The sequence below is a fragment of the Triticum urartu genome, chromosome 2 (genome assembly GCF_003073215.2).
Source record: "Triticum urartu cultivar G1812 chromosome 2, Tu2.1, whole genome shotgun sequence".
Lineage (NCBI taxonomy): Eukaryota > Viridiplantae > Streptophyta > Magnoliopsida > Poales > Poaceae > Triticum > Triticum urartu.
Window position 1 is genome coordinate 499,970,212 of NC_053023.1, and position 24,899 is coordinate 499,995,110.

The 24,899-nt window shown below is 45.5% G+C and overlaps 1 long non-coding RNA gene and 1 pseudogene across 1 annotated transcript; one reads left to right on the plus strand and one right to left on the minus strand.

Annotated features, from left to right (window-relative positions):
- Positions 1-1,444: 1,444 nt before the first annotated feature.
- Positions 1,445-2,501, minus strand: LOC125538218. Its single transcript, XR_007296273.1, has 2 exons — positions 2,427-2,501; positions 1,445-2,332 (listed from the first exon to the last, which is right to left on the minus strand). It is a non-coding gene; the product is annotated as an uncharacterized LOC125538218 (long non-coding RNA).
- Positions 2,502-19,865: 17,364 nt separating this feature from the next.
- Positions 19,866-20,004, plus strand: LOC125541912 (annotated as a pseudogene).
- Positions 20,005-24,899: the final 4,895 nt, after the last annotated feature.

Sequence of the window (24,899 nt, forward strand, 5' to 3'; positions counted from 1 at the left end):
GATTGTCTCAAGAGTTCCCAGGAGCGCAACTCAGCCCATTGTGGCCTCAAGGTTGAAGACGAAGAGCAGCCCCGCCCTAAACATGGAGCGCTGGAGGTGGGCGATGAACCCCGGGAAGTCGGACTCTATGATGAGGACCATGAGCCGCTGCAGGAACCGGGACGCGTGCTGGGAGTTATTCCTGCATAGTGTCAGAACCCATGTGACGTCGTGCTCGAAGACGGTAGGCTGCTCAGTCGGGTCTCTCCTGTCGATGGACCCTCTAGTTTGGGCCAGCAATGTGTTCAAGCAGTAGCTGTCTATGTCCCAGCCGTCCATCTCAGGGTGCGTACCAAGGATCAACTGGAAGGTCCGTGGGTCTCTCAAGCGCAGCTGCTCCAGGATGCCTCTCGCCTCCATAAGCCACTGGAACGCTTGCGTTGGATCCATCAGGGCTACATTGTAGCGGATCAGGTACTCGTGCCCCATAACTCCAACCCGGATCAGGTCTAGCCATGCCTCGATGGCAGGGGCTCGCAGGGCGCGTGAGCGGGGAACGGATGGAGTCGGCGGCAAGGAAGGGGGGATGTGATGTGATGGGTTATATACGCTTGGTTTCGGCGCTTCGCCCAACGGCTAGGGTGGCCTGGTGTTGGCTTCCTGCTGCTAATTACATCTTCGGTACACTTTGATACACAAAATGCCACTAATTGATTGTTCTCCAGTGCAAACTGACTCTGCATCAACCATGCGGGATGCCACGTCAGCTTGAGGCACTTGGCCGTCACCCAAACATTTGCGAAAAAACCCTCCAATGCATGCTGAAATTACTTCACACGGTCCCTGACGTTGGAGAAACAAACCCCCCATTTCTCCAATGCACGGAATCCCTAATCATGTTGCGGGATGCCACACATCGGCTTGAGGCACTCGAACATTTGCAGAAAACCCTCCGATCAAGGACTTCCTCGTCCAGCAAGTCCTTGATCTTACGAGGTTATGGGGGAGCCGCACCAGGCTCGGAGCAAGAGCAGGTTTGGTCGGCGCCCTTGCCTCCACGGGAATGGAAACGACTGGCGGCGAGGTCACGTTGGGATAGGGGTGCAGCGAGTTAGGCAAGGTCAGGGATGGGCTTCGACAAGGCAGCTAGCTCGGGTGCTCAAAGTGGGCATACGCAAGAGAGAAAAGAGGAATGTTTTTCTTTTACCATGCACCGCCCGAACGTTTAATGCTCTCACCCCTTGTGAATGTTTTTTGTTTGCTTGTCCTTCCGGTGCCAATTTGTTTGTAATTCATTCATACATATAATAACTATTGTCCTTGGAACATCTCATCTTTTTTTCTATCGTCCAAACCTTCTCTCAAGTTCATGGGCATGGGCAGCCTCTCCTCTCTTATTTCCCTGTCTGAATGACAAGTTACATGCTATGAATGACAAGTCCTTGCTAAGGTAGCGTTCGCAAGCAAGCAAATCTATTTATATTTCACAAGGAGACCAACAGGTCATGGTTCATTCACCCATGCACCTTCCAGATCAACAAAAAATCAGCCTCTTGAGAATTCGCAAATTTTGTTATGTACGTACACAATAGTATGTTTGTTTGGTTGTTTATTCCATAACAAGAAACAAAAGGACACACCGAGGATCTATCTCCTCCTCTAGAAAAGAAATAAGAACCTACTATCATTAACTGCCGCCAAGGAATTCATCCATCCATCCATCCTGATACTTGCAGACGCCGTCCTTCTCTGCTCTTCTTTTCAGCAGCTGAACTAAATGAGATGACTGTGCTCATGAACAAAACCAAAGTTAATAATGCTGGCTGCTGCTACCAGCAGAAGAACAACATGCTTTGCGCAAGCAAGGACGGACCGTCACAAAAACCATGTGAGTCTTGGCAGCTGCATGCTCCCTCCACACTTGCAAGTGTTGCAGCTGCAAGCAAAACAAAGAATATCAGAGGAGCACACAGCTAGTATGCTTCCAAAAGGAAGGCAATGTACATCACTTTTCTCATCCAAAAAATACACCCTCCCTCTCTATAGGCAAACATCATAAACCAGCCCCAGGATACATTCTCTTGATCCACGAGGCCGGAAATTTGACAAGCATAGCAATGGAGTAACTGAGATGTGAACAGAAATACAAAGCTGAATTTGCCGTTTTCCTCCTATACCAGCAATATCAATACCAGGATGGATGATTTCTAATAGCTACTACTCCAATGACGTTTTCCTATCAAAACGTTCACAATTCAGAAAGGAACAAGACAGACTTAACTTATATTGACGAGACTATGACATCTGTCCTTACCTTCTTCAGTCACACAAGCTAAGAACCAGCCAGCAGCACCTGGATACAAAATAACAACCCATCAATGAGGCCCAAGTCCGAAACACCACAAGAACATTCGAAACTTCACCAGCAACCCAGAACACACAGCAACCTCAAATTTACACCATCATCCACCTTCTTGTCCTCTGCAAGATTAGTATATCAGCCCATCCAAAACTTCCCAATGGTGTGACAATAAAGAACGCCCAAAGTCAGCCAGAAGAAACAAGATTATATACATATATATGATGCTTTTGTTGTTTTCTACAATCAGGAGAGTGCCCAGTCCTAAAGCAACAACAGAAACACTGGCTGATTCAGCAATATAATTAACGTTTAGCAAGGGAACAAGAACTAGAGGATTGCAACCTCAAGAGTAAGCCATCAACTACAAAATAAATTTTCGCATACATAGCCCAGTTGAAGTCTTTACATTCCCTATCAATATAAACTGCAGCAAGCAGAAAGCCGATTCGACACTTGATGTATCTCAGCAAATAGAAAAAACTGGCGAGTCCCAATCAGTCCCATTCTACATGCATTATCATTGGCAACACTCAATGATAAGAGAATAAAAATGAGAAACATATGCCATGTGTGCGAACCATGAAAAAACAAAAACCATAATAATGAAAAATAGCCAAGGACCTACTTGGTTTTTTTCAGCCTTATTTGAAAGAGAAAAACAGAGGTTCCAAACGAGACATTTTTAGTATTAATATAACCCCCCATCTCATCTACTTCCCAGCAAGGTTACGACTGTAACACAGGCCAAAACCAGGTCAGAATTCATTTAGTTTCAATCCAAGCCCAACAGCTTGATGATGGTTTAGTATTCAAATCATGGTAGATTTGATTCCTCTGAATAAGGAAACAGCTAGCACATCTGCAATGATGCACCACACACAGCACGTCAACAACATGGGCACTCCATTTCAACCAGGGCACCAAGCATAGCGTTTCAGTTTAAAAATCATGACCTCCATTTTGTCTACTGGACAAGAGTGAACTGCTAAAACAACAAATTAAGGAGCGAAGGCAGGAGGGTGACAGAAAATATTCAAAATCACGGGATGTGAGAACATCTAAGACTGCATTCTCCTTCACAATACTCAATAAACAGGAAGATTTTTCGAATACGCACGAGTGTGCGTATCATTTTATAAAGAAGAAGGGGAAAAGACTCCCATCCGCATAAGTACATATTATTTACATGCCTCGGACATCCACCTCCACATGGGGTAACTACATGTTCGACTACTCACCCAAACCCCACCTTGCGAGCCCCGCAAACACTCCATCCAAATCCCCTTTCAAGAGCCCTGCTTGCCTCCATGCACGCCCTTCCCTCTCTATCCGTCCGAGTATTTGCGCTGTGGAGGGGCTTGCGCCATTGAAGACAATGTCGTTTCTGTGCTTCCAAATCACCCACATGCCCAGCAAGCATAAATTAAGTTGTTATGGTCTTCAGAATAGCAATATTATGCTTATGGTCTTCACGATAGCAAGATTGCATACCAGCACTTAACATGAAGGGAAGGAGAGGAGGGCATACCTCGGTGGCAGCCACATCTAACTCGTAGTCGTCACCCGGTCCTCGTCTACGACCTGCAGCCCGTTTGGAAGGGGCCAGAGATGGATGGGCGCGTACATGAGAAAAGCAAACCGAACATCATTTCCTACAGGAGGAAAGGCGGCACAACTTAAAATTAATCAATATCATGGGGCAGGAGCACACATTTTTAATTTCTAAAACTGCATTCTCCTTCACTAAACTCAACAAACAACATCACCTAACAAATGTTGGGGTATTATAAGTGTTTTTGACTTGATTGCCTTTTCTTGACTTTAGTTATTACAGAAAACATAACAATCATCACATTTGACTTCATCTCGTCATATATGTTGTCTGTCTTACACTTCTGACAGCGGGATCCCCGTTCATCTGGAGAAGGGAGGGCAGGGTGGTGCTGGCGAGCAGGAACTGGGGCAACGTCGACGGAAGGTGGAGGGCTAGGAGGCGAGGCACAGGTGCATAGAAGGGGTGCTGTGCCGTGGAAGTGCTCCCGACGGTTGGTGGCGAGGACAGAGGGACCGGGTGAACGGGGTTTTCTTTCAATAGGTAAGACAGTTTGGTTCGTCGAGTCACAACAGGATTATTGGGATTTTGGGTAGGGTACCAAATAGGCATATTCTCGACAAAAATCAATCCCATTGAAACGCACAGGCAAGTTTACTATTCTACCATAATGGAAAGCATAGGTACAAAAGTAAAAATAATAATCTATCATAATCTGAAACAAAAGCTTAGATGCCCAGAGACGCCTCTTATGATACAATTATCAGGGAGGTCAGTTTATTCTTTTGAGCACATATTAAAATTACAGAGATCTGCATCAAGTACAGACATGTGCATTCTTATCAATATGATTCAAACATATAAGTATTCCCAAGAAAGGCCAACAAAATAAAACATTAAAAGGAAAGGATAGAAAAATAAAGAGTGGATGAGCTCACTGGAGGCTCCTGAACACGACAAACGCATTATTATAAACTTAATATATATAGTTCTAACATGAAACTGCATCTTGGTATGTCCTGAAGAGAAGTTTCAGTTTTATGTGGCGCACTAAGCAAGCGAAATCAGGCGAAAAGCCGAAAACGAACAGAGGTTAGAGAGAGGAATACTTGGTAGCAAGCAAACTTCTAACAGATTGACAATTTGCTATGATATATATAAAGTGACACTATTCTGATCTTGGAATCAGAATAATTATTCTGATCACAGCGGCCCTATAAGGAGCCGAACAGTGTTCTCGAGATTGAGAAAACGAAATAGATCAGCGCCAAACCGGCCCACCAGCACAGTCCTGAACAGCCTAATAAAACACACACGACCTTCCCCGTCGCACCCGTCTCTAACCTCCCTCGATTCCATCCGGCCTCCTCCGGCGCCCCGCCGCCGGCCTCCACCCGAGACCCGCCGCCGCCCAGTGCTTCCTCCCCCGCCACGGCGGCGGCGTTTCCTCCCCATCACCCCCACCATCGCCGGGATCCTCGCTCCCCTGCTCCACCACCGCCGTGGCGACCTCCCCAGATCCCCGCCACCGGGCGACCTCCCAGACCTCCCCGCAGCCGCGCCATGACCGGACCCCCGACCTCCCTACCTCCGCCGCGGCCGCACCTCGCCTCCAACCACCTGCTCCGCGCCGCACCCCGCCTCCTTCACCGCCGCCGGAGCGCCACCTCCCTAGGCGCCTCGCTCCTCCAACCCCGACGCGCGCAACCCACCGAGCGGCGCACCTGCATCTCGCTGCTCCGCTCCCCGGCTGCCGGCAAGCCATCCGCCCCGCTCCAAGATGGTCGCCATCTCCTCGCACGCCGGCGCGCCATCCGCTCCCCGGCCGAAACCCAGGACCCCCGTTTCTCCTCCCTCGGCCCGACCTTCCATCTGCTTGTGCCAGCGACCCCTCTGTCCTGTCGGACGGCAGTAGGTGGGCAAAACGGGGCGATGTTCTCGTCTTCTCCTTGGTGGCTGTAGATAAGCGCAGAAACGCATTCGTTTCTGAAGATTGTTGTGTGTATACAGGTGATTGATGTTCTTGTCTCCTTCCAGCGCCAATCTTCCCTTTGCGACGTCGGCTACCACTCGTGGCAGAGCGGCTACTTCCCTCCCCACTGTGCCAGCAGCTAGCGCTCGTTCGCCCCCTAGCCTGTTCTTGCGTTGTTGTCTTCAGAAGTTCAGGTCGCTGTTTGTTGTTAGTTCAAAACGTCCCGCGTGCACGTATCCGGTGGTGCTTGACTGCACAGCACCCGATGGAAGCCGTGAGCTGTCGACGCTGGCACAGCACCCGATGGAAGCCGAGTCAACTGTAGCCAACGCGAGGAGGGATTAGTATAGCTGTTTGCGGAGTTCATATCCATACATGACGTGTTCTTGGTGGAATCGGCCAACATATATTTGCTACAGGTTAATACTACAAGCACTTCACTTTACTAGTCCCTTCAACTTGTAGTTGTTGTTGTCAACTCTTACTTATTCGCTTCTGCAAAAAGTGCTGATCTTTTTCCTATTGCGTGAGTAGCTCAGTGGTGGTGGCTTTGGAGATGGATGAGAACAAAGGTGTGTGTGTGTGTGTGGTAGAAAAAAGGGTCCACGAAACTTGTATTTTCTTCATATATACTCTGGTTATTTTGGTCGATGGACTATGGATGTTTATGACATTGGACTCTTTGATTTTATTGAACATATAAAAAATGGAAGCACGGGATAGGGCAAATGCATGTTCTGGCCGCTTGAGAAGATAAGGACATGATTGCGATGAAAACATGTGGTGGTAAAAATTCCACAGTTTTTTAGTTTAAAAGAAACATTCTCAACTTTTGTAGTTGTATATTTTGCTTTGTTCAGCCTATGCAAAAAAGGAAGCAAGCTGATGCATCTTGTTACAAAACATTTTTTCATTAAATAGGTTGCAAAAAAAATTGTAAGCATATTTGTTTACCATGCCGCACCAGGCCCATCATTTATTTGTGCCCCCTTTTGAGGAATACTTGTTAAATGGCTACTTGTTTGTACATATGTTAAATAATATTCACTTGCTCTCATGTGTTAAAAATACTGGCAACTCTGAACCTAAGTTCAACTATGAGAACACACGAAATTCAAAAAGTACATGTTAAAAGAAGCCACTCTTATAGTTACAAAACAAGCATGCACTATATTAAAGCCTATCGACAAAATCAATCATTGTGAAAAAGTAGTGCACCGATCAAAAAAAATTAGTTTATAAACAATATAACCAAAATTTAAATTAAAAAACACAAAGATGATTGATCTTTGTACAAAAAATATATTTTCTAATTTCTAAAAAACAAAAAAGGTCAGATTAAAAAAAAATAGAAATAATTCAAAAAAGTTTTAAACGAAAAAGGTTTTCCTTGTTTCAAAACTTAGAAGTTCAAATTTCAATAACTGGGCGATTCGATGTTTATTAGAACACAAAGGGTTTCCTCCATTACTAAATAATAAACATAGAAGTTTAAATTAAAAAGATAGGGAAGTTCAAAACTTTTTGACGGGAATTTCATAAGAAGTTCAAACCAAAATGACAAAGTATTTCAAAATAACACAACACTTTCAAGCAAGTATTTCACCGTCTCTAGAAAACATAAATTTTCAGGTTTTTGATTAAATCTCAACAAGTTCAGATTAAAATAACAGAATAGTTCAAATTGTGGATTAAAAATACATTTTCTCTGTTTATAGCAAAACCCTAGAAGTTTAACTTTAAATAACGAAGCAATCCAAATTTTAATAATGAAGCGATTACAAAACCCAAAATTCCTTATTAATAAAAAATAAACTAAGAAGTTCAAATTCAAATAATAGAGCAGTGCGATTTTTATAATTCATGAAGAAAACAAAAGGCGTCACCTCCAATTACATGTTTTAAAATGGGAAAAAATGACATCCGACCTTCAATTACGAGTAATTCGATGTATACACAAAAATATGACAGAAGTTCATAATGAAAACAACGAGAAGTTCAAGTACTGCAAGGAATGCATTTCAGGTGAGAATAAAAAGTATAAAAAATAAAAGTTTAAAAAGATTGTTGAAAGAAGTTCAAGTGCTTTGTCCGGAGAAGTTCAAAAATTCTTGCGAGAGAGGTTCACCTTGTATTTCCATGTTCGATTTTTTCCGTATAAAAATCGAATACAATTCTTTACTCAAAAATATAAAAAGGTGAAGTTCATATTGAAATAATAGAGAAGTTCGGAGTTTATTAAAACCTAGGATTTACATGTTCAAAAAATAAAAACACAACGCCATTTTTTGCAATTTTATAAAAAACTCATAAACGAAAAAATGGTTGCTAGAAGTTCAAGTGCTCGGTGAGGAAAAGTTCAAAAAATTCTTTTGAGAGAGGTTCACCGTGTATTTAGATGTCCAAAATACATAAAAAAGTATGTTGTTTTTTAGGTTTTAAAATAATTCTCTCAAACCAGAGAGAAGTTCAAAGTGATAATAATCGGAAGTTCACGTACTACATGGTGTGTATTTCATACAAGAAAAAAATAATAAAGTGAAACAGAGTGAAGTTCAAACAGACATGCCCCAGAAGTTCAACTACTTCACGCAGTGCAAAAAATGGCACGTCAAAAACAAAGTGATGTTCAAACAGACATACCCGAGAAGTTCAACTACTTCACGCAGTGCGTTTCCATTCGCAATGAAGGCAGAAATCATGATCTTGTCATTTCTCTAATTTACTTCAAAACGACAGGAATATCATCTGTATAAGTTCGAGTCCTCGATCGAAGAAAGTTAAAAAAATATTGTGAGAGAGGTTTGTACCAGAAGAGTATCATTTGTGTAACACTGACGAAATGGATGAGAAAATTACAAAGGAAAATACGTCATAGAAGTTCAACGTGAAAACAGCAGGAAGTTCGACTACTATAGTGAATGAATTTGAGATGAAAAACTTTTAAAATCGTCGCGAGTATGAAAAAATCATCAACACGGGAAAGTTGCGCGTTTACAATAACTTTCCATCGGTATATCACTTGCTCAATTCCAGTGAGTGGATGGAGAGCTTCGAGCAGTGGATGAAGAGCTACGAGCAAGAAAAGCACGTGAAAAAACAGAGTGAAGTTCAAGTACACGTGCCGAGAAGTTCAGGTTCTTCACGCAGTGCATTTTCGAAGAATCAGTTTCGCGATAAAGACAGAACAAATGATCTCACCATTTTCGCAATTACTTGAAAACGGCTAGGAATCAGATAAAACCATCAACATGAAAAAGTTTCGCATTTTTCATAGCTTTTCAACGGTATATTATTTGTGCCTTTCCGTTAAAGTTTGTAGAAAATACGGCGAAAATACGTTTTTCGCCATTTTCGAAACTGACTTAAAACCGTAAAGAATTGGGAGAAACAATACATACCAAAAAGTTTTGCATTTGTTCAAGCTTTCCAAAGCCATATCATTTGCTGCATTCGGACGCACGGTTAAAAAATTAGCTCGAAAATACGAACTCGGTGGGACTTGGACCGTTTTTTAAATTACTCTTAAATAGTTTAAAATTACGAAAAACTTTAAAAATGAAAAAGTAGCACATTTTCATAAGCTTTCCAACGCCATACCATATGCCTCTATTGGATTAGCCGTTTAGAAATGACATCGAAAATACGAACTCAGCTGTTCGGTTTATGAAATTTTACATTTTTTCAAATTACTCTTTAACCGTAGGGAATTAGAGAAAACTTTCAACATGTGGAAGGAGCGGTTTTGCAGCAGCTTTCCAACGCCATATTATATGCCTCATTCTGATAAACGGTTTAGATATATGATCGAAAATACGATTCACGTTTTTTGTGCGAAAAAAGGTTTTCAAAACTGCTCTTAAACCGCTTATATTTTGCCAAAAAATTAAGTTGGGTCATGATGCTGGTGTCCATAGCTTTCCAACGGTATATCGCAAGCCCCATTTGGGCTATGTTGGCGGAAGTTCAACTTAGCACTGGGAGAAGTTTAGGTCGAACAACTCAGACAGTAAAATTGCAACACAGACATGTTTCATCACGACCCGAGAGCAAATCTGCCAATGAGCGAGATTCCTATTTAAAACATGCATTTAGTTGCTAAAAACCGTTTGTAGATTATACTTACATCACATAGAACATGAGTAACCAAAAAAGTTCGCGCGGGGAGACACGGTTGAGAAGATAGCCCAAAGGTCGGGTTCCTACAGAGGGAAGTTCAGGCGTGTAACTCGGTCGGAGAAAGTTGAAAAATTTATTGTGATAGAGGTTTGTACAAAATAAATATCATTTATGTGACATTGATGAATGTATGAGGAAATTACAAACGAAAATACGTCACAGAAGTTCAACATGAAAACAGCAGGAAGTTCAACTACTACGCTGAATGAATTTCAGATGAAAAACTTTTAAAACCATCGCGAGTATGAAAAAACGATCAACACGAGAAAGTTAAGTGCTTACAACAGCTTTCCACCGGTATATCGGTTGCTCAATTCCGGTGAGTGGATGGAGAGTTACGAGCAGTGGATGGAGACCTACGAGCAAAAAAATCACGTGAAAAACAGAGTGAAGTTCAGGTACACGCGCCGAGAAGTTCAGGTTCTTCACGCGGTGCATTTTCGAAGAATCTGTTTCGCGATAAAGGCAGAACGCATGATCTCGCCATTTTTGAAATTACTTGAAAACGGCTAAGAATCAGAGAAAACCATCAACATGAAAAAGTTTTGCATTTTCCTTAGCTTTTCAACGGTATATTATTTGCTCAATTCCGATAAAATTTGTAGAAATTATGGTGAAAATACGTTTTTAACCATTTTCAAAACTGACATAAAACCGTAATGAATTAGGAGAAACAATATATACAAAAAAGTTTCGCATTTCTTCAAGCTTTCCAACGCCATATCATTTGGTGCATTTGGACGTACGCTTAAAAAATTAGCTTGAAAATACGAACTCGGTGGAACTTGTACCGTTTTCTAAATTACTTTTAAACCATTCAAAATTATAAAACACTTTTAACATAAAAAAGTAGCACATTTTCATAAGCTTTCCAAAGCCATATTATTTTTCTTAATTGGATTAGTCGTTTAGAAATGGCGTCAAAAATACGAACTCGGGTGTTCGGTTTGCGAAATTTTATGATTTTTCGAATTACTCTTTAACCGTAGGGAATTAGAGAAAACTTTCAACATGTGGAAGGAGCGGTTTTGCAGCAGCTTTCCAACGCCATATTATTTGTCTCATTCCGATAAACAGTTTAAAAATGCGATTGAAAATACGATTCACATTTTTTGTATGAAGAAAAAACGGTTTTCAAAACTGCTCTTAAACCGCTTACATTTTGCCAAAAATTTAACTTGGGTCATGATACTGATGTCCATAGCTATCCAACGGTATATCGCAAGCCCCATTTGGACACCTTTTAGCTGAAGTTCAACCTAGTACTCGGGAAAGGTCAGGCGCGTTACTCGGGAAGTTCATGTTGTGATCAGAATATTATTCTGATCCTGTGATCAGAATAGTGTTTATGTATATATATATATATATATATATATATAGGGAAAATAGATACTACCATCTAGTGATAGTTACCTCTGTTCCCAGTGCCGTCCGATCTCATCCCTGGTGTGGCTATTGATTAACGGGTTGGTTTTGAAAATAGGCTCTCTTTTTTTCACTTCGCCCGATAAGAAAAAGAACACCCGTACAGTTCCGACTATCATGCATGGATATTATTTAATCACCTCACAACAACAGGCATGCAGGACGTTTCGTGGCATCTCACCATTAGGAGATCAATGGATCCGATATTGGCGGAACTAAATTTTGCTACGGCAGTCGCCGATTAGCCGACAATTGCAGCTGATTAGGATTAGGAGCATGGATGCATGTCTCAAGGTATTCATCTGGCAAACAAAATCTTCTATTCTCTTCCTGATTTGTTTCTTATCTAATATGAATTCATCGTTGATCGACAGCATGGGCATGCACCTATGATGGATTGCCTTTGCACGCATCGACCTGGTGCAGTTCTTGCATGAGTGTCGCAGCGTGATTACGAAGATCCAGATGTGATGATAAGGAACAACGAGCAAGGCGGCCGCAAGCCGACCAAGTGCGCAGTCACAGGAAGAGACCATCGTCGCACATTAGTTTCTTCTCGGACTGTATGCCGGTGCCATGGCGTCACCACCGTGGAGCCGTCGCCACCGCCGGCCGGCCACTCCTATGTGATTGGTGGCTTCCTACGATGATGTATATAACTAGTACTGTTAGTCAGTAGCTATGGGCCTGCTTACTTGGCCCACGATCGTTGCACGATCTGTCCCATGTTCTAGCGATGGTTGTACCAGCCAATCTATATATGTACTCCTTCCTGTAACTCTCGACAATCAAGGAAACCATTCCACAAGTTTACATGGTATCAGACACCCGGTTCTATCCTCTTCCTCCACGATCACCATGACCAATACGGGAGGGCAACCCACCCTTCCCACTATCGCCGACCTGCCAACTGCCCCTCTCCCCGGCGGCCAGACGACTGCTTCCCTCCCCGGCGGCCCGCCAACTCCTCCCCCTCTTCCCGGCGGCCACCCACCTCTTCCCGCACCTCCCCCGTCCCCACCCCTCACCGCTGCCATGACCACCGTCGTCCCTTCTCTGTCATTCAGCGACACCATCACGGACATCACTCCATTCATCCCTATCATCCTCGACCTCCACAGCCACAATTACTACCATTGGCGCCACTTGTTTGAGATCCATCTTGGTCGTTGCTCTCTCCTGCACCACATCTCCGGTGACTCGCCCCCGGCTCCTCACAATCCCCGGTGGCTCAAGGACGACCTCGCCATCATTCACTGGTTGTACACGCGCATCTCCACCAAGCTCTTCAACCTCGTCGTCACCGACGGCGCGTCTGCTCGCGATATTTGGCTCGAGATCCGTCGCCTTTTCCAGGACAACCACGACGCTCGCGTCTCCGCCCTCAACACCGAGCTTCGCACCATCACGCAGGGCGATCGTCCGGTTGGCGTCTTCTGTCAACGCATCAAGGCCATCGGCGATGAGCTGCGTGAACTTGGCGAGGTGGTTGCTGACCGATCCCTTCTTCATGCTCTGATGGGCGGTCTTGATGACCGCTTCGCACAGCAGGCCACCCTCATCCCGCTGCTCCGCCCACTTCCCATCCTCGCTGAGGCCCGCTCCATGCTCCAAATGGAGGAGAAGAACCAGTAGCGCAAGGCCAACGCACCTCGGCTCTTCCACACCACGGCTCGTCCGTCTGCTCCAGCGCCTCCGGCACCTCCCCCAGCGGCGCCCACGCATCAACCTCCACCTGGCTGGCGTCCAAGTCCGAACTACAAGGGCAAAAACCCCGTTTACCGCCCACCCAAGCAAGAAACCGCGACTTCCTCGTCTGCCTCTGCACCGGCCTCTGCGTCCCCGGCTCCACCGCCACCCGAGCTGCCCTCTGGCTCCGATCCTTCGACCTGGCGTCCCTCGCATGATCCGTGGACCGGGCTTGTTCAGGCCTGGCCCATGCCCTGGTCCGCGCCGTCGCCCTACGGCGCCCCACCGGCGTACAGCGGCAGTTGGGCGCCCGGTCTGCGCCCGCCCGTCGGCGCTCCTGGCCTACTCGGTGCGCGCCCTCCTCCACATGCGTATGCCGCGTACGCGCCACTGTACTAGGCGGCCGCCGCGCCCACGGCGTACTCTCTATACCCCTACGGCGCGCCTTCGACGATTAGCTGGGATGCTGCTGCTTCTTCGTCGACTGATCCTCCACCGAGCCAGTCCACTGCCTCTACTTCGACTACAGCTGCACCTGCTTGGGACCAAGGTGCCTTCATCGCCGCCATGAACTCCCTGACCACTCAAGACACAAGTAACGAATGGATCTTCGACTCTGGCGCCTCCTCGCATATGTCTGCATCTGATAGTACGCTTTCCTCTCTTCGCCCCTCTCTTTTGTTCCCTTCCATTACTATCGGTGATGGTTCCTCCGTTCCTGTTGCATGCGTCGGTTCTTCCACTCTTTCTTCTTCCCATTCGCCTCTACTTCTTCGAGAAGTTCTTGTCGCCCCTGCCCTCATCAAAAATCTCATTTCTGTTTGATGTTTTACAATTTATAACCAAGTTTCTGTTGAGTTTGATCCCTTTGGGTTGTCTGTGAAGGATCTTCGCACCAAGGTGGAGATAGCTCGGTTCAATAGCTCCGGCGATATGTACACGGTTCGCGATGCTCCTTCATCCTCGCCTCCGTCACTCTCTGGCACCGCCGGCTCGGTCACCCCCAACCTGCTACAACGACCACCCTTCTTCAGGAATTTCGGCTCCCTCATGATCGGGGCGTCCATGATTCGTCTTTGTGTCATGCATGCCAAATGGGCAAGCACGTTAGGCTACCCTTTGGTGCATCTACTATGCGTAGTTCTTTTCCATTCGAAATGTTGCATTGTGATCTCTGGACATCACCTACTCCTAGCATTTCTGGTTTTAAGTATTACCTTGTACTTTTAGATGACTACTCTCATTATGTATGGACCTTTCCCATTCGCTCAAAGTCAGATGTTCATAGTTTGTTTGTCAAATTCCACCGATATGTCTCTGCTCACTTCTCTCTCCCTATTCGGTTTCTTCAATGCGAAAATGGTCGTGAGTTTGATAACACTCGCAATCGTGATTTCTTTCTACACCACGGCATTCTTCTTCGTTTCTCCTGCCCATATACATCACCGCAGAACGGCAAAGCTGAGCGCTCCCTCCGCACTATCAACGACATTCTTCACACCCTCCTCCTCCAAGCATCCATGCCCTCCACATATTGGGCTGAAGCCCTTCGCCATGCCACTTTTCTTCTTAATATTCGTCCCACCAAAACTTGCCCCCGTTTTTCCCCCTACGAGTCCCTCTTCCTCACCGCCCCAGCCTACTCTGATCTTCGTGTATTTGGCTGTCTCTGCTTTCCTAATTTGACAGCGACCACGCCTCATAAACTTGCTCCACGATCGTTGCCTTGTCTTTTTCTTGGCTACTCCGATTCACACAAGGGCTATCGCTGCCTGCACCTCCCCACCAGTCGCGTTTTTATCTCTCACCACGTCACGTTTGATGAAACAAACTTTCCGTACGCTTCTCACCAAACTCCAGATTTTTCTGCCCCAATTTCCGGTGCTTCTCCTGCCCCTACGCGCCCACGAACGATCGACGTGCATGCGCTTCATGGCCCTGTTCACCCGGGCCCCACTGCCGAATCTGCTCCCACCAATCCCACCGTCCCACCCGCCCGATCACATGCACCTTCCTCGGATCTGTCGCCTCCCCTCGACGCCCCCCGTGTTGTCTCGCTTTCCCCACCACCGCACTCCCCCACCACCGTTTTTTGTCCCGATTCGCCCGGGCCCACTGCCTCACCAATCCCAACTCCTTCTCCTAATCTGCATGCCTCTCCTTCCGTGCCCGATTCTTCTCTCTCCCCCTCTTCGCTTTCCTTCCCGTCGCCGCCTCCTTCTTCTAAACTGCCTCGTACTGCTATACCTGCACCTATCCCGGTGAACGACCATCAGATGCGTACTCGTGCTAAGGCGGGCTTTCGTCTTCCTGTGGATCGTCTCAACCTCTCCGCCACCACCACACCCATCTCTCCCATCCCCAAGTCTTACAAAGCCGCTCTCCTGGACCCAAGCTGGTACGCAGCCATGAAAGAAGAACATGACGCTCTCCTTCTCAACAACACGTGGTCTCTCGTCCCTCTCCCCTCTAGTGTCAATATCGTCTCCGGCAAATGGGTGTTTCGTCATAAGTTCCATTCTGACGGCTCTCTTTCTCGCTACAAAGCTCGTTGGGTCTATCGTGGTGACTCTCAGCAACCTGGCATCGACTTTGACGAAATGTTTTCTCCGGTCGTTAAACCGAGCACCATCCGCGTTGTTCTTAGCTTAGCTGTCTCCTCTTCGTGGCCCATTCATCAGCTTGATGTTAAAAACGCCTTTCTCAATGGCTCTCTGACCGAAACTGTATATTATAGACAGCCTCTCGGTTTCTCTCACCCCACACTCCCCGACCATGTTTGTCACCTCCAGAAGTCTCTGTACGGGCTCAAACAGGCCCCGCATGCGTGGTTTCAACGATTTGCCTCTTTCATTCAGCGCGTTGGTTTCTCTCCTTCTCGCTCTGATTCTTCTCTCTTTATTTTTCACTCCAACGATCACATTGCCTATCTACTTCTTTATGTTGACGATATAGTGCTTATCGCTTCTTCCGACGCATTCCTCTCACACATTATCTCTTCTCTACGCTCGGAGTTCTCCATGACGGATCTTGGACCTCTTCATCATTCTCTTGGTATAGCCATCTCTCGCTCTTCCACCGGTCTTTTTCTCTCGCAGCGTCAATATGCTCTTGATATCCTCTCCAAAGCCGGCATGATCGACTGTCATCCTGCTCGCACACCTGCTGAAACCGGTTCTAAGCTCTCCGCTGACGGCGGCCCCGTTGACGATCCCACTCTTTACCGCAACATCACTGGCGCTCTGCAATACATCACCCTCACACGTCCTGATATAACCTATGCTGTCCAGCAAGCCTGTCTATACATGCACGACCCACGTCTTCCGCATATGAATCATGTCAAACGTATTCTGCGTTACCTCAAAGGCACTCTTGATCATGGCCTCTCCATCACCTCTTCCTCTCCAACTACTCTCACAGCGTACTCAGATGCAGACTGGGCAGGATGCCCGGACACTCGTCGGTCCACTTCGGGTTACTGTGTGTACTTGGGTGATAAACTGATTTCATGGTCTTCGAAGCAGCAGGTTACCGTTTCCAGGTCGTCCGCGGAGGATGAATATCGCTCCGTTGCTCATGCTGTCGCAGAGACGGTGTGGTTGCGCCAACTCCTAAGTGAGCTTCATCGTCCTCTTCATCAGGCCACTATTGTGTATTGTGACAACATCTCTGCCGTCTACATGTCCTGCAACCCCGTTCAGCATCGACGAACCAAGCACATCGAGATCGACATACACTTCGTTCGCGAGAAGGTGGCTTTGGGCGACGTTCGAGTTCTTCACGTCCCTACAAGTGCCCAGTTTGCTGACATCTTCACCAAAGGCCTGCCGGCGATGCCATTCTTCGATATTCGTGCCAGTCTCAACGTCGTCGAGCCCGCCGCTGACACTGCGGGGGGTGTTAGTCAGTAGCTATGGGCCTGCTTACTTGGCCCACGATCGTTGCATGATCTGTCCCATGTTCTGGCGATGGTTGTACCAGCCAATCTATATATGTACTCTTTCCTGTAACTCTCGACAATCAAGGAAACCATTCCACAACAAGTTTACAAGTACTAAACATACCGCATGCTCAACCAGCCGCCGTCAACATGCGCTCTCCACCACGGCCGCCGCTACCGCCGTTGAAGAGCTCACCACTGCCTGCTACATCGATCCTATGATCTTGAACGTGTCCACCCCAGCTATCATCACGTCTAGCACTACCTGAATCCCAATCCAATTCTCTAGTTACGGATCAGTATACGTATATGCATGAGAAAGCATCATCACAAAGTCCAAGAAATCTATGTGTTAAAGTTTTGTTCCCATATTGTCTCTTCTAGCCCAGTGACGTTCTAGTTAGTAGTCACGGTTGCTTGAAGATGTACTATCTTGGCAGATTCTTCATTTTTGCAATCTTGTACTAATGTACTTGTACGTGAAAACAGAATACAGAACAGAACAAACACATGCATACTCTAGTATATTTGATCAGTATCAAGATGTACTTACTTCTTTTTCTTGAGATACTCCTCTTAGTATATCTATTTTTGTAGGAAGATACTGTTTATTTTGGAAAATATACTCCTTATTTGGACATACTCCATACTTTATACTCCTTTTTAAAGATACTCCATACTCCATACCCAGTACTACATACTCTACAAAGTACATATTCCTATAAAATAGTAGTATACTATATACTCCATTCTACAAAGTACATATTCCTATAGAATAGTAGTATATTATATACTCCATTCTTACATTGAAATAATAGTATATTATATACTTCATACTCTGATTAGAAGTGTGCACATTTGCACATTCATTTTTGAAGTACGTACTCCTAGCTAAGAATATACATGTACTCCATACTACCAGAAAATCTTTTTATGCGAAAATAAGTCATTCTTGCCTTGTTAAGAGTTGAAATGGACATTGTTTATTCATAAAAAAATGGACAAAGGTTTTCTTTAGCCGAGGAGTACTTAAGAGTGCTAATACACAACCATACTACTACCCTCGCGTGTGAATTTTGTACATATTACATGGAAGTGTATGCATAAATTCAAGCACCCAGGAGGCCACATGTATTTAAATAATATATTTAACCCACCCGCGCGCACATACTACATACATTTGTATGTACTGAAAAGGTACGTTGTCTATCCATTCACTACACACATACTCCATACTATTTTTTTAATTAAAAAATAACCTACTCCAGGTAGAAGAGTGTTTTCAATCCAACTTGAAAAATCACAGTGTGAAGTTCACGTGCACTTGCCCGATTATTATTTAATTAAGAGAACAAAAATGACTGGAGGTGTTATCGCCTCACACGAAACTCCAAGTCCTCCTTTGCCGCAGATCCACCCATGATTAGTTGGCTAGTTACACCTTCCCACCTAAAAATCAGGGATTGCTTTATCTAAAAAATATATTATCACCACCTTTTAATTAGGGAAGCTCACGGGTTAGCGGGTTCTGCCCACAATCGATAGCCAAGCGCTTTGCTAGATTGCGGCTACGTTTGAGGACACGTGGAGGTCAAAGAACTAAGTGGTAACTACCATTGCTTGTAGATAAAATTTGTTCTATGTATGTATGTATATATACCAAGCCTCTACAAATTTTCATTTCATAAAAAAACACACAAAGTTGAGAACATGTTCATACATACAGTAGAAACTGAAGCAAAAAATGGTGCAGGTTCATGGAAATTGAACATCCAACCAAATTTAATTTTCGGCATGCACGTAAAAATTGAAGGACCAAACAAACAGTGGTGTGTATCCTGTACGTACAATTGCAAGTGGTGTTCCAGAAAGAACATGCTAGATCTGGAGGGCGAGAGAGAGGCGAACTAAAGCTCACCATCAGGGTACAACAACCGTCGGGCGCTGCATCCACCATCAGGGGAGGAGGCAGCCATCGGGCGACGCGACCATCATCAAGCAGGGACTGTTAAACGATAGGCTTGTAGAGAATGTATAGGTAGAAATACGTGACAACATGTCACGTATGTGTTGTAACGCATATGATGTAATCTGGTTCCGCAGGTTGTTAGCTAGATAGATCTTATCCTGATATAGCTTGGAGTAGAGGTCAAGTTTAGCAACAACCTGCGTCATCTTGTAATCTGTATGACTATATAACATGTATGCGTCCCTGCCGAACAGCATACGCTTCTAGTCTCTTATTCTTTCATGGTAATCAGAGCAATCCTCGAGCTCATCCATGGCGACGTCTTCAAGTTCCTTCCCCTCCTCGCCGTTCATGCACGCCTCCACAGAGAAGCTCACCAAGGGCAATCAGGCTCTGTGGCGGGCGACCGTGCTCTCCGCTATCCGGGGAGCCCAGATGGCGAAGTACCTCGACGTTGAGCAGCCACCGCCGCCCACGCAGATCGACGTGACCTCCTCCGACGGCAAGACCACGACGAAGGCGCCGAACCCTGACTTCCAGACCTGGTATGCGCAAGACCAACAAGTTTTCTCGTATCTTCTGACGACTCTCCCTCGTGAGATAGCCATCCAGGTTGCGTCCTGCCATACCTCGACGGAGCTGTGGAACACGGTTGAGGGGATGCTTGCATCTCGCACCCGCTCTCAGACCACCACCGTCCGGATCGCCCTCGCCAACTTCCAGAAGGGCAACCTATCCATCACCGACTACGTCGGGAAGATCAGAACCCTCTGCGACGAACTGATCGCTGCAGGGAAGAGGGTGGACAAGGAAGATATTGTCTCCCACATCCTAGCCGGACTTGACGAAGAGTTCGACCCTGTGGTTTCTGCCATGTGCTCCAGGGTAGAACCAGTCACCGCGGCTGAGCTGTTTTCTCAGCTGCTCAGCTTCGAGACGAGGCCGAATCTCCGTGGCGGCGGTTCGCAGTCATCTGCCAACGCTGCCACCCGAGGCCACAGACAAGGCGGCGGTGGCAGCGGTGACCACGGTCGCAGACAGACCGGCAATGGTGATGACCGCGGCGGCCGTGGCTACCCCAAGCCAGGAGGCCGCAACGGTGGACATGGCGGCAGGCACGGCGGCAACAACGCCAGCGGCGGAGGCAACTACAACAACCATGCCTCCGCTCCCAGGGTTCAGTGCCAGATCTGCGGGAAGATGGGCCATCCGGCATGGAAATGCTGGAAACGCTACGATGAATCCTACCAAGGCGTGGAGGAGAAATTGGCCAATCTTGCAGCTCCTCAGTATGGGGTGGACACCAACTGGTATCTTGACAGTGGTGCCACCGACCATATCACAGGCGACCTGGAGAAGCTGACCGTGCGCGACTGCTACAATGGCAACGAGCAGATACACACCGCAAGCGGATCAGGTATGGTTATTAAACACGTTGGTCATTCGGCTATTCACACCCTAGATCGTGATCTCTATCTAAACAATATACTTCATGTACCCGAAGCTAACAAAAGTCTCATCTCTGCTAGCCGTCTTGCCGTTGACAATAATACCTTTGTTGAAATTCATCCCCACTCTTTTTTTGTAAAGGACCGGGGAACGAGGAAGGTACTTCTTCAAGGCAGGGGTAGACGAGGTCTCTACCTAGTAAGGCACACGGGCACCAGCGTCAACAAGCAAGTGCTAAGTGCCACCAAGATATCTCCGGATAGGTGGCATCGACGCTTAGGACATCCATCTTCAGTTACTGTTAGCAAATTCATTAGTCAGAATAATCTCCCGTGTGCCAATGATTTCAATAAAGAGTCTGTATGTGACGCCTGTCAAAAAGGCAAAAGTCACCAACTTCCTTATCCACATTCAATAAGTGAATCAAAGTTTCCTCTAGAACTTGTGTTTTCCGATGTTTGGGGTCCTGCTGTTGAAATAGTAGGAAGAAAGCAATATTATGTGAGTTTCATAGATGATTTCAGTAAATTTACATGGATATATCTCATCAAACACAAGTCTGAGGTGTTTCAGAAATTTCATGATTTTCAGAATCTTGTAGAAAGACAGTTTGATCGCAAGATTCTTGCTCTCCAAACAGATTGGGGTGGGGAGTATGTAAAACTAAACTCCTTTTTCACCCGCATAGGCATATCTCACCATGTCTCTTGTCCCCACGCTCATCAACGGAATGGGTCGGCTGCGAGGAAGCATCGACACATAGTTGAGGTAGGCCTGTCACTTCTTGCCCAAGCTTCTATGACTTTGCAGTTTTGGGATAAAGCCTTCATTGCCGCAACCTATTTGATAAATAGGACTCCTAGCAAGGTTATCAACTTCGAAACACCTTTTGAACGACTCTTTCATGAAAAACCCAACTACTCTATCCTTCACATTTTTGGGTGTGCTTGCTGGCCCAATCTTCGACCCTACAATAATCATAAACTCCAATTCCTATCAAAACAATGTGCTTTCCTTGGGTACAGCAATCTCCACAAGGGTTTTAAGTGCCTTGATATCTCCACTGGACGTGTTATATCTCCAGGGACGTTGTATTTGATGAAAACGTTTTTCCCTTTGCTACACTTCATCCTAACGCCGGTGCACGTTTACGTGCTGAGATCCTTTTGCTTTCACCAGACCTATTAAATCCTACTGATCAATGGGGTGAAATCATTGGTGATGATCATTTTTTTAATAACTCTAACCATAATGGAGACAACGGTGAAAAACACGACGCTCCAAACTGTGATTTTATGCAGCAACAGAAAACCCCTGACGGCGTGGGACACAAGGCATATATGCCCGCGGGCGTTAATCCTGCGAGATATGGTGTCAACATGTAGGCTGACGCGGCGACGGATCCCCAGGTGGATCCCCTGACGCCGCCTGCCTCCCCTGGAGATTGGTCGGGTGAGCCGGCTGGTGATTGGTCGGGAGGACCGGATGTCCCCTCGCCCTCCTCTGGTGCGCGCCACGCGTCAGGTGTCGGTACGAGCGGGCCAGGCGTGCCTTTGTCGTCACATGCAGCGGGCGGTTTGTCTCCTGGTCCACCCGCGCGGTCCCCAAGCACGCCTTCATCATCACGTGCAGGCGGCATATCGCCTGGTTCACCTGTGCCCGTGCGCGATTCGAGCGTGGCAGTCGAGGAGGATTCGCCCGCTGGTGCCTCATTGGATGAGGGTGGGCCAGGATCTTCTGCGGCTGCTGATCCAGTACACAACGACACACCAGCACGCATGACTACACATGCACAGAGAGGTATTTTGAAACCATCAAAATTTAAGGATGGAACAGTAAGGTATGACAAGAATTTCAAATTTGCAAATTTTGCCTCCACCGGTGAACCACAAAATCTAACAGAGGCATTGAGTAATCATGATTGGAAAAATGCTATGAATATAGAATATGATGCACTCATGAGAAACAAGACTTGTCACTTAGTTCCCTCGAAGCAAGGGAGGAATGTAATAGATTGTAAGTGGGTGTACAAGGTTAAAAGAAAATCTGATGGCACAATAGACATGTACAAGGCTAGACTAGTGGCTAAAGGGTTCAAGCAACGCTATGGTATTGATTATGAAGATACATTTAGTCCAGTTGTTAAGGCTGCTACTATCAGACTTGTTCTGTCTATTGCTATTTCCAGGGGTTGGAGTCTTCGTCAATTGGATGTTCAGAATGCGTTTCTACATGGCGTTCTCGAGGAAGAGGTTTATATGCGGCAGCCACCTGGATTTGAGGATGGCTCAAAACCGCACCATATATGTAAGTTGGACAAGGCCTTATATGGTTTAAAGCAGGCACCCAGATCCTGGTATTCAAAACTAAGCATGAAGCTACAACAGCTTGGTTTTCGAGCCTCTAGAGGGGATACTTCACTATTCTTCTTCAAGAAAGGGAAGGTGATCATTTATATGTTAATTTATGTTGATGATATAATTGTTGCCAGTTCATCTCAAGATGCTACCTTGGCCTTGTTAAGAAACTTGGGGAGTGAGTTTGCACTCAAGGACCTGGGAGAGTTGCATTATTTTCTAGGCATTAAAGTTAAAAAGATGCATGATGGTATTATGTTGACTCAAGAAAAATATGCCAAAGATATAATCAAGCGTGTAGGCATGAAGGATTGTAAGCCTTCCACTACACCTATGTCAACTACTGATAAGCTGTCATTGCATGAAGGAAAAATACTAAGTTCAGAAGAAGGGACTAAGTATAGGAGCATAGTTGGTGCACTTCAGTACTTAACTCTGACCAGGCCTGATATATCTTTTGCTGTGAACAAAGTTTGTCAGTTCTTACATGCTCCTACTTCTGTGCATTGGACAGCAGTAAAAAGGATATTAAGATATATTCAGGGAAGTTCTGGAATAGGGCTAAAATTGTGTAGATCTCCATCAACTGCAATAAGTGCATTCTCTGATGCAGACTGGGCTGGTTGTCCGGATGACAGGAGGTCTACTGGAGGTTTTGCTGTTTTCCTTGGATCTAATCTTATATCTTGGAATGCAAAGAAACAAGCAACGGTGTCACGTTCCAGTACTGAAGCTGAATATAAGTCTGGCTAATGCGACTGCTGAGGTAATGTGGATAGAAACCCTACTTGATGAATTGGGCGTTGGAAGATCACGTGTGTCACAACTTTGGTGCGACAGTCTGGGTGCAACTTATCTTTCTGCAAATCCTGTATTTCATGCAAGAACAAAGCATATAGAAATTGACTATCATTTTGTTCGAGAAAGAGTAGCACAGAAGCTACTAGAAATACAGTTCATTCCAACAGGAGATCAAGTTGCTGATGGCTTTACTAAGCCTCTGCAAGTTCAGCAGTTCCAAGCCTTCAAGAACAATCTGAACCTTGACATGTTACGATTGAGGGAGGATGTTAAACGATAGGCTTGTAGAGAATGTATAGGTAGAAATATGTGACAACATGTCACGTATGTGTTGTAACGCATACGATGTAATCTGGTTCCGCAGGTTGTTAGCTAGATAGATCTTATCCTGATATAGCTTGGAGTAGAGGTCAAGTTTAGCAACAACCTGCGCCATCTTGTAATCTGTATGACTATATAACATGTATGCGTCCCTGCCGAATAGCATACGCTTCTAGTCTCTTATTCTTTCAGGCACACACTGGCCAAGTGTGCTCGTCGGGAAGGGCAGCGTCGAGGAGGAGATGAATCTGAGTCTTCTCTGGGCGATTGACATCTTACACTGAAAAACAGATGAGACATCTATTAAAATTAGACATCTCATCAGAAATTCAGAACCCAACAAGCAACGCACCTCCACGACTCTAGTAAGTTTTCTTGAGACATGATATTTTGAAGGAAACTAAATAACTCATATATTACACAAAATTCTCAAGTTTTCACAAGCACAATTAACAATCATGCATGAGGGATTTTCGTCCAAACCTCTACAGGGAGAAGCATAACTCTAAAAGGTTGAAAATATTGCATCCAGTTGCTCTCACATCATTCATGTGCATGAACAGATTGTACTACTGCCAACATATTAATAAAAATAAATAAATAAATAATCTCTATCCTCTACTTAGTTCTCTCCTAAATAGACCAACTTACGAGTTGATTTGCAAAGGTGTACTCTTTTGCCAGGTATAGATATACATTCAATCACACGACGTAACTGATTACTATGAGTGATCATCTCCTTGTTTTTATGTAGTAGCTATAGAGATATTTCAAGAAAGAAAAAATTAAAAGATTGTACTACTACTACTACTACTACCAAGATTGGTCATCTGGTCTCCTGCTTGACCTTGTACAGATGTGGAAGAAACTAACAACAAACTCAACAGCAGCTCTTGATCTCGTC